We start from the raw sequence: 11643 nt of genomic DNA, 5'->3' as shown, positions 1-11643 counted from the left end.
AAATGGAAAACAAAAAATGTCTGCCCTATAAGAAGAAAACAAAAGTTTTAGACATTTATATTAAAATTAAATCCTGAAATTTTCAAATATTCTAACGAGGGTTTATTGAGAAAATTAGGTTTGAAAATTTCAAGTTCAATTTTCATCCCCTAGGAATTATCGTATAATCATGACAAGAAAAGCAAAGATTATTTATTTAAAATTTTGAACAAGTTTGCATTTATAAAGTTCTTCATAAAACCACTCCTGAAGGGAGTTAATTAATGGCCATTTTTATGACACCATGGAACCTGTCCCGATTTTGTATAACTTTTGCGGAACATGTTCCAGTTACGTCATATTTTTCTTTCCCGAAAAAGGGAAGGGGGGAAGAAAATCTCTTCAAAAGAGATGGGGAAAACCCCTTTTCTCCCATCTCTTTTTTCTTCCCCCCTTCCCTTTTTTTTCTTTCCCCCTTCCCTTTTTCGGGAAAGAAAAATATGACGTAACTGGAACATGTTCCGCAAAAGTTATACAAAATCGGGACAGATTCCATGGTGTCAATTTTTATCAGTTGCTTTGCTAAGGTCACGGAAATTCAGCCTTAAATAAATCTTATATAGAGAAGTTTTATGAAAGACTTCATAAAAGCAAAGTTGTTCAAAAATTTAAATAAATAATCTTTGCTTTTTTGTCAAGATAATGCTGTAACTCGTAGGGGATAAAAATCAGGATTTAATCTTGATATAAATGTCTAAAACTTTTGTTTTCTCCTTATAGGGCAGACCTTTTTTGTTTTCCATTTACACTTCAAGGCAGATGTGCTACGTTTCTAAATTGTTGCATGAATCATAATAAAAAATAAATATATTAATGTAGTAATCTTAATATAGAAAAGCTTCTCTTTCAAAATGAATTTTTTATGTGAGGGAGCGGAGGGACGGATATGATTGAAAGGACGAAGGATATCTTTAAAATTAAATTACTATTAAAAGGGATAATTAGCATTATGCATAATTGCCTGGCAACTGAAGATTTAATATTATGATATTGTTTATAAATAGACTTGTTATTGTTTTTTTATATTCATTTAAATTTTTCATTCTGATAAAAAATAAATTTCTAAGAAATTTGTCCTTGAAAAAGTCTTTTAATATGCACTAGTTTTACTTAAATTGAAATAATTATTCTGGTATATTTTATGCGTTTTCTGATTTTCTGTATGATGCATTATAGAGATGTTTTTTTTATATAACAAATTGCCCTATCGCTCCAGAAATCTTGATTTTAAAAATCAGATAAATAAGATTATTATATCCAGTGAAAATTGTCATAATATAGAAGGTTTAAATGGATCGACGAAGTTTTTAAAAACGACTAGAGTTTTCTAAATTCTACCCATTTGTTATAGGAACCATAATGCTAAGTTTGATTTCAAAGGGACAATACTAACAAGCCACTAATAACGATAAAAGTTTGTGCACACGGAATTGTGGACAACTTCTAGAAAAGTTTTCCTTAAAAAAGATTGCGAATAATCTAATAAATCATAAACGGAGGTGACATAATTTTATATTTTTATGCTAATCAAAATAAAACGAGGATGACTGCATACAGAAGTTAAAAAGTTATGAGAAAAGATATAATAGAGCCTTCACTGCCGCCAAAATTCCAGTTTTTAACTTTCGCTGAACTTAAGAAACGCCGCTTATAAATATTAATTAGCATAAGAAAAAGGTATAGCCAACAAGCGAAATAAATCTAAACTAATATTTGGGGGGGGGGGGGGGGGTCGGATAAAAAAGTCGTCAATTCTACTATGTGTTGCATCCCAACGGAAGCTGAAAATCAGAATTAATTTTGGTGTTTGAATAAGCTACATTTGAAGGCAAAATCCTAAATTTAATCAAATAAAAACAGCAAATTATTAGAAAAAAGTTGGATATTTCTTGAATTTGAAGTTGTGTTTAAAATTACACTTGCAAACTCTTTTTACAAACATTCAAAAATGCTTGTAGAGTAGCAACTGCATGTAAAAATATAGATAATGCATAATCATATGAAATAAATCTTCATTTTCTGTTGTACTTTAAATGCAGTCATTTTTATTGAATGCTGGATTTAACGTGACACAACTATAACATCAGACCTATTAATTTAAATCCTTATATAAAAGTAACAGGATGTGTATCTGTATGTACCAAAGGATTTTTCTCACCACTGAACCAATAAGGTTCTCCTTTACAATGTAGCTTCTCATAGGTCCAGGGAAGAATTATAACAATTTTCCCCTTAATGCCACTTGGGTAGTATCCGCTACGCCCATAGCCTCTAGGGGCTTTGCCCCATGAGGTAATTTAAAAATAATTAAAAAAAGACAGACAGACGCACAGACATCAAGCTACTTTGTATTATAGATCTATGTACAAAATTTTTACTTTGTAAAGATGAAATACTATATCCAATTTGAAAGCAAAATTACCCTACAATGCACTTATAATTACACAAATTAATGAGGATTTTTTTTGTGAAGATTCTCATGACCAATATTCATCTAAATACATTTAAATCACTTTGTCCGTCAGTCCGTCTGTAATACTCTTTGGCACATAATATTTTTGTGGATAAATGTTATTTTCTCTTTTTCTTCTACACAGCGTTTCGGAGCCGTTTGATTTTGGTGCGGCTCCGACTCCGGCTCCCCGGAGCCGTCTGTGATGATGGCGGCTCCGGCTCCGACCTAGAATCAAGAAAAACTCGACATATTTTTTTTCCCCATAAAAATATTTTTTATTTTTGACTTTTGAAGGTTTTAAAAGTTCAATTTTTGATAAAAAAAATACTTTAAAAACTTAAAAAGGGCATTTGCACATGACAAAACAGAGTTACCAAATTATAATTTATAAAGTATCTCTTTATTTATCTAGTCCGGAGCCGTTATTTAAAGAAAATTACGGCTCCGGCTACAAAAGACTGCTTCTACAGATAGATTATAAAATTCGCAAGAGACTTTTTTAATAGTTAAAAATAAAGCTATGAGGTCTAATATATTAAAAGTATTTTTGAGATTGATTTTACTAGAATATAAAAAGTTGAATTTTAGTCAACTTTTGATTTTTTGTTGTTCAAACAAAACGACATTGGATATTTTATGTATGACACAAAGTATAAAGATGTCTATCTGTCCTTTTGTCCGTCTATCTGTCTATCTGAAGCTTAAAATATCGGTAACCGCTGAACAGATTGAAACTCTACATTTTATGTCTGTAACCTAAAATCTCGACTGTATATTTTCTATTTTTACATTGGATCTTATTTTTCTTTTAAAAACTAAAGGTAAAAGATAAGGATCGAATCACCCCGCCCCTTTCCTTTAAGAGGCCTCTAGGGGCGTGGCTGCTAGTTATGAAAATTAAGTACGATTCGCTGTTGGGAAAGATACATTTTGGTATTGACATTTTATTCAATCGCCAAGCCCCTAGTAACATGAAAACTCCATATAAGATATGTTATTTAATACATGCTAAGGATTGGAAATGAGGACCAATTTTGTTTTACATAATCAAATCATTAAGATTTTAAGATTTAATAATTTGTCTAAGAATGTCTGTATGTCTGTACTTAAGGATTTTGCTAACCGCTGAACCGATATTTTCCCCATTAAAGTGTAACTTCTAGAAGATCCTGGAAGGTTTATAACTATTTAAGAGGAGTATACTACTACTTTCCCCTCAAGAGAAATCGACTCAATTCGTTAATTTAAACAGGTTAGAATTGTCCTATCGATTCCAAACTTTGCATGATTCCTGTAGAAGTAAAGTACTTTTTAGAAAGCGTAGCAACTCTATATTCAATACCAGAATGTCCGTACGTCCATTTGAAACATGTCGATTTTTAACTTTGTTTTGGTACGCATGCCTTGCCGTACACGAAATCTTAATCTCCAAGCCCTCCGAATGACCAACATGTGAATGTTTACAAATGTGTATTTATTACCATGAAAACGGTGAATCTAAAACAAAAATATAAAGATTAATTACATAGCATTAATGGTTTATTATTTTTGTATATCGAGGTTGCGTGATTTCAATTTAATTAAAAATATAAAATTTCTAAAAAACTTTAAATTGGCACGAAACATATTAAATAGCATCAGAAATTGATAATTTTAGATTCAAATGATCATTAAAATTAAGGAAAATATTCGTATGTCAAAAGTTAGCAGTTAAATGGTCTATTTGTTGAAAAATTAATGTTTTAAATTTCTTCGTAAAAATATACCATACTACACTTATTATTAAGAATTAAGATAAATTCTTACCACATTATGATGTCAAACTAAGCAGGAAGGCTTATTTGAGATCTTCCACGGATTAGAGCGCATGTATATCCATCCAATACATTATTTTTATTCACGTAGCTCTTCACATGGGAATCAACAAGGAAAAAATGTGCGCGCCTTTGTTTGTTTACAAGCGAAGCGCGGAGATAGTTAGGAATGCCGCGTAACACACTCATTCTCTGGTGTAAGGAAAAGGGAATTAATGGGTTCGAACTTGCCAGGGAATACAAGAAAATCATTCCAACACACACCCGTCTAGTCACTGGGAATCGAACATGATAACTCATCTTAACATCATGCGTGCAGACAGTGTCCACAAATCACAATCTCATAACGCATAAATTACAAGAGTTTAAAATGGCATGGCCATCAGGCCTAAAATTAATTATGGTAACTTACGAACACCACAATAACTCAAACCGACTCCACTACCACATAAGGATAGGAATAAGGAATGGGAAAAGCATTCAACATTCATGAAATGCACATTTACCACTCACACATCTCATTATATCATGGCCTCATAATCTCAATTAAAGTTAGAATTACAGACCATGTAATTGCGAATACATGAATTAATAATCAATAGTACCTAAACTTTGATTAGGTACCTACATAATAATAGGCAAATGATTTTTATATTAAAAATCGCATCAATAATTAAATAATCAACTCAAACTTTTGATCAAAAGAAAGAAAGATTAAATAATGACATTTTTTCTACTGAATCTTTTTGCTAAAAAAGAAAAGTAAAAATTTCATAAAAAACTTCTCAAAATTAAGCATTTTCTCCAGCGGAAAAATACTCGGGCTTACATCTAGACATTCTTAGATAAAATAGGTAAATCCTTAAATCTAACATGTTTAATAAAATAGATACTTAAATCTAAATAAAATATGACTGTAAAAAAAAATCATCAAACATCGGAAAATTAAAATTTCATAATTTTAAATCTTCGTGAATCAAAATTGCGTAAAATAAAATTGCAATTGAAATATGCAAATTAAATTACCAAAAAATAAAACAAAAGCTCAATTATAAGAAAAGAACTTCTCAAAATGCTGAGTTTGCAATTTCTCTCTGTTTTAAGAAGAAAGCAACTTGTACATAATCATACAGTCAAAATTAAGGCAATTTGGGGCCTCAGTTAGAATGAACCCCTCAAGATACAAACTAACCAATCTTTCAAATATTAATAATGCCATGTTCCAGCTATCCTGACGGACGTTATGTCTTTCCATCACAATTTTTTGATACTGCATAATTTCCGACAGGATTTCTGGCGCAGGGCTCCATCAACTGAAAATAAACATAATTAGTGATGTTTAAATCAAATCAAAAATTAAAAGAATCATGAATAATTCAAGAAACTTTAGAATCATCAATCAAAGCAATCAAAATAAAATTATCTTATGCTTTAGTTTTGCCGTTCTGTAGTATGTCTGGCCGAGGTAACAGAGCTAAGATACACTATAGAGCGGTCTTATTAAGCTTAAATCTTCGAACTCAAAGAATCTACTTAATTCAAGACGAAAAAAATCTGCATTTTTCTTTAGGTACATCGGTTAAGAGGTAAATAGAAATAATTTTAATATATATGTAATATTAAATTATCTATGTGATTATAATAAATCTTAAAGAAATATTTGTATGATGTAAAAAATCTCATTGTGTTACTTTTTATCATATCGAATTTCAATTAAACAAGGATAAAAATGTTCGTATTTGCGTAGGTACCTAGGAAAATTTCCGCGAAAAAAATCCCTGGTCCCGGAAAGACTTAAATCATTGAAAAAACTTGCGTAAACGTATAAATAACTTAAGTTTGCATTTCAAATGAAAAAATCTTGCGTCGATTTGAAAGTTTAAACGAAATTGAGTCAAAATTTGCGTTTTTTGTCTTTCGAAAAAAATATCTGATAAATCTACCGTAAAAATAAAATTCAAAGTTAAACAAGAACGATACTTATACTAAACTTTGGGTAGATTGATCTTGAGCAGACGTCTTGCGGAAGTCTCGTTACTCGTGGCGGCTGCGTCATCTGATAATTTGAACTTGCAAACCACGGTCCTCCCACCTGGGCGCACTTCTTCCACACGCCCCAATCTGAACTTCTTCATCAAATTTGTGCTATCGTCGATCAGCACCACGTCTCCCGGCTCGAGCAGCACCTTGTTGCTGCGCCACTTGACGGACTTGAGTAGCTCAGGCATGAGCTGCTCCTTGTACACCTGATGGAACTGACGGGTCAACTCCTCCAAGTTCTCCAGCCTCCTGGTGATGGGCTCTTTACAACCTGTCTCAAAGGTGCAGATTGCATCGTTGGTCCTGCCGCCTAACAGATCAGCAGGTGAAATTATTCTCCAGCAATTGACGTCATCTCCTTGGGTGGCATAGGTCAATGGCTTAGAATTCAAGACTTTTGCAGTCTCAGCACACAATACCAATAAATCATTGAAGGTTACAGTAGCACCAGCCAACTTCTTGTTCAACACACGCTTGACCAGCCCAACCTGCCTCTCCACAGTACCCACGAACGAGTGTGCTGCGGTGGGCACCAGATGCCATTCAAAATGCATTCGGGTATCCTTCAAAAGTTCATCCATAATTCGCTTGGCACCGGCCATATTGGTGCCTCTGTCTGTGGTAACCCTTCTAGGCATATTGTAAAACGCCTGAAGTTTTCTCAAGCCGACCAGCACGGCTTCAGTTGAATAATCAGTCAACACATCAACAAACACAGCCTGTGTAAATCTACAGGCCACAATCAACAACCAAACTTTGTACTTGGTCTTGGAACTCCTGGTACCAACGCCAGGCTTCATAACTTCGATCGGCCCCGCAAGGTCCATATGCACCTCCTTGAAGGGCACAGAGGGCTCGACACGATCTGGCAGAATATTAGCAATTGCGGGACTCGAACGCTTGGCATATTCAATGGAACATGCAGCACAACTCTTGACCACTTTCATAGCCTCCATGCGGCCATGTGTGATCCATGCATACCTGCGGCTTTGCGCTAACGTCTTACGATGGCCTCCATGCCCCAATTCATCGTGGGACTGTTGAAGGATGAGCCGCGCCAGCCTGTTGTGGCGGCTGAGCAAGACAACACCTGGGCTGTCCTTCATAATCTTCCTGGGGCCTCCAGCAGCGGCCTCAAGAGCCTCATCTCCTCTCCCGGACATTTTCAATATTGTAAATGTCCTAAGAGGATAACATCCATCATGACCCACAATGGGCCAACAAACCTGGACCTTGTGATGATACGGTTGAAGGGAGTCAAATTTCCCCTCGGCGTCCATGGTCATCTCCTCCTCTTGGTTGAAGGAAGTCAAAAACAGGTCACAAACAGAATCCATGTATGTATTTGTGAAAGTATAGCTCTCATAATACTTAGAACTATCATTGTTGCTAACACCATCCTCATTTGCTGCAACGCCACGTTTCTTGATAAGCAGCGTTTTAAAGCAGTTGGCAGCCTTAAGAACTGCGGCCACAGTCCTCCTTGCCTGCCTGTAGGTCCTTCTTGCCAGAGACCTCCAAAAATCATTGTCCACTACCTGTGTGAACATTACCTTGAGCTTCGCCATCTTGGGATTTAGCTCGCTCTCGGGAATGGATGCATTTACCTCACCCGCCGTCTTAACTGCCACTGGTCCTGTTCCAGGCGCAACCAGCTTGGACCTTCCTGGTATGTAGATCCAGGTTGTACATCCTCAATCGTACACAAACCACGCGTTGCCAGATCGGCAATTTTGTGCTGGGTTGGAACCCATCTCCAATCTTCAGGGCTCGTCAACTGTTGTATCTCGGAAACACGATGACTGTTAAAAACATTTAACATAACACTGTCACTGGATAGCTGAGCTAGGGCGCAGCTGCTATCACTAAAAAACACTTTGCCAGAAATGTTGAAAGGTAGGGCTCTGGCAACAGTATCCACAAGCCTTGCCAAAATTAGACAACTAAGCATTTCTAACCTTGGTATAGACTCAATCTTCACTGGTGCGACACGTGACTTGGCGCAACACAAAACTACATCATATCCTCCAGGAACTGGCCATCTCAGGTAGGTGATGGCTGCATAGGCCTGGTTAGATGCATCGCAGAAACCAACAAGCATTGGAAGCCCCAACGGCTTATCAGGAACCATCGAACGTCTGAACGACACATTTCCAAGTGCCGAACGGTCCTGGAGGCTGGACACGAGCTCCGACCTCAACTCTCCAGGTATAACATCATCCCAGTTGCATCCATGTATGCAAACTGAGCGTAGACAAAGCTTGGATTTAAGCAGCAATGGCGCTGCTAGACCCATTGGGTCATAAAGTTGTTGCACAATTCTCCAAACTTCACATTTAGTTATCAACTCAGGTAGACTTCTCCAGAGGTCCTCCAGATCCAGATCCTCCAGTAACTTTCTACCCTTAATCTTCTCGCCGTGGTTGGCTCTGACAGGTAGGAACAACTTATCCTGTTTAGGGTCCCATACAAGGCCCAGAACTTTTACACTGTCAACATCATCTCCAGAATAAACAACAGATTTAAACTTGAAATTGCCAGGTGCAATCATATCCTCCAGCTCTTGGACCAGCTGGACAGCTTCAGGTTTGCTGTTATGACCGCTCAAACAGTCATCCACGTAAGTACAAGTCTCCAATTTGACCGATGGAGGATCTTGATACAAAATAAATTCGGAACTGAGTGGTTGCTGAACATCTCTCCACACATCCTGCTGGGCTACAACGTCACAACCTCTAATCTTCTCAGATCCATAAACATCTTGAACATCCTGCTGGGAACGTCCACCAAAAATACGACCAGTGAGTCTGAGGGCGGTCACGGCCATATCTCCAGCCAAGGCCTCACCAAAGTTGATGGTTTTGGTAAGGTAGACCTCTGGCTCTCCATCAACTGTATCAGCGAAAAAAACACGTTTCAGCTGAGAATCTTCATAGGTAGCTAATAATGAATTATAGAACTTCTGAATATCAGCCACAAATGCACACTTATAACTTCTGAACCGGATAAGATTGTGCATCAGAGTATATAATGGAACTGGGCCATCCATCATAATACTATTGAGGCTTAGCCCCTTGCAGCAGAGGCTAGAATTAGCGCATATCCTCAACGGCGTGGAAATAGACTCTTTATATGCGCAGACTAGGCTCGAATAATACACGGGCTTAGTATAAGCTAGGTCTTCTGGCGAAGCTTTCTGATATACTCCACGAGACACAGCTTCTTGAAACACTTGGCAGAAGGTGCTGTATTCACCTTTTTTAATCATTCTCTGCCGGTCACGTAAGCAGATCTTATAGGCCTGCTCTGAATTGTCAAATAACACACTTGGCGGCTGCTTGTAGGGATATGAGGCCGTCCAAATATGGTTTTCAAGATCTAATGTCAGACCTTCTTCAATCAGCTGCCGCTTACGCACGTCCAAGGCGGACTGCCCGGCGGCTATGGCGGCGCAATGACGGCAGTTCTTACAACCGCTGCACATTGATGGCGGCTGTATTCCCAAACTCTCAGTACTCAGGAACTCCATCTTGCTGACCTCCAACTTCACAGCTTTACAGGCGACAGGATTAGCAACAGTCCTGCCATCTGCAGACACAACTAAATAGCCTGTACCAAATAAGCTTCTGTACAGTCTAGAGTCACCAACCATTTTATCTGCACACGGGAACATAGCTGGTGTTAAATGGCCGATTAAAACATCAATCTTGCCGTCGACCATAGAAAAATTATCAGGCTTCATGTTGAAAATGTCGGCGGCGGCTGTAGGATCAATAGAACGCAACCCTTCTTCAGTACCAATGCTGGGCACTACCGCCGCCTCCAGAATATGTGAATTCCGGTTGCGGTCAACCAAACAAATCTTGACTGTAGGACATGCTTGGCTCTTTCCATCTGCCAGAGAAATAGTAGCTGTGCGACCAGTTGATGGCAACTCTAACTTCTTGGCAATACTTCTAGAAATCAACGTCAAATTTGCTCCACTGTCCCACATGGCATTGACGGTGACTTGACGTTTGTCAGCCGCCAACGCCGGGACCTGCTGCAACATCAGCATAAAATTGTTCTTGCTAAACAATTGTGATTCATACACTGCCGCAACTTGTCCACTAGCAACTGATTCATGTAATAATGAATTATGAGGCTGGTTGCAACTGTCAATGGTACAGCTGCCAAGCTTATCGGCTCTGGGACAATCGGCCACCCGATGCCCTTTTTGTAAGCAGAGCAAACAGGCGCCTATCTTCTTGATGAAGACTTTGCGTTCAGGAACAGACATATCCCTAAACTTGGAGCACTTAAACAACAGGTGATCAGAGTTACAACCTTCCGACGGGCAAGGCTGTTTCTTCTTGGTCTTAGCTGGAGACCCAGGTTTACCAACGGCTGTAGCTGCGGCCGCAGGATTACCTTTCTTCTTGGAGGGGGTGTCTACATCGATTGAACACCTCATCAAAATGGCGCCACGCTGTTCCTCTATAATCTTCAACAGCTTAGGAATATTTGGGGTATCCATCGAGCCCAACGCCAGGTTGAGCTTGTCCTGGAAATCACGTGGCAACTTTTTGGATAACATTTCCAAAAGAATAATGGTCAACCACTGGCTTGTGGTGACTTCCTCATCATCATCATCTTTAGTCAGCTGCTCGAGCTGGCTAACTGCACCACCAAACTCTGCTAAGACTGTCACAATCTGGTTGGAGTCCGACGGTTTAGGCTTCTTCTCCCATTGGTTGAAAAGGCAGAGCATCTGACGTGTTTTGGACTTAAAACGTGCGTCAAGGTAAGCCCATTGAGATTCATGTGATTGAATCTGAATTAACTGAAGTCTTAACTCTTTATTTTTGCAGACCTTTTCACTGCTCAACAATAACTGTAAATATGACGGGTCCTGTCCTACGGTAAGCTTTTTAAAATTGTCCTTGAAACTTACGTAGGCTGACTCTGAGCCGTCAAAGCTTGGAAGAAGACGTTCGTCGACACGATTCATATATCCTGGCGTGAACATAGAACCGGTGCCAAACTGTGGTGTGCCAAACGGCGACACAAATGGCGATGCTGTCGAAGCACCCGCCGTCGTTGTAGGCGGCTTCACAGATTCAAGCTTAACCTCGGCCAGCCGTTTCATCAAAGCAGACAAAGTGTTTATAATTGGTTCTGGTAAGGGAAAGTATGACCCTTTAATAACCTTCACAATCTTTAAGCAACGATCATATAGTTCAGCCTTATGGTCAGGCAAATTATCACCAACTAAATCAACAACACTTTGAATGTCACTAAGCTCCTCCATAGCAT

The sequence above is a fragment of the Acartia tonsa genome, chromosome 8, assembly GCF_053477335.1.
Source record: "Acartia tonsa isolate MP-2025a chromosome 8, ASM5347733v1, whole genome shotgun sequence".
NCBI classification, from domain to species: Eukaryota; Metazoa; Arthropoda; class Copepoda; order Calanoida; family Acartiidae; genus Acartia; species Acartia tonsa.
This window is presented reverse-complemented; position numbering follows the sequence as displayed.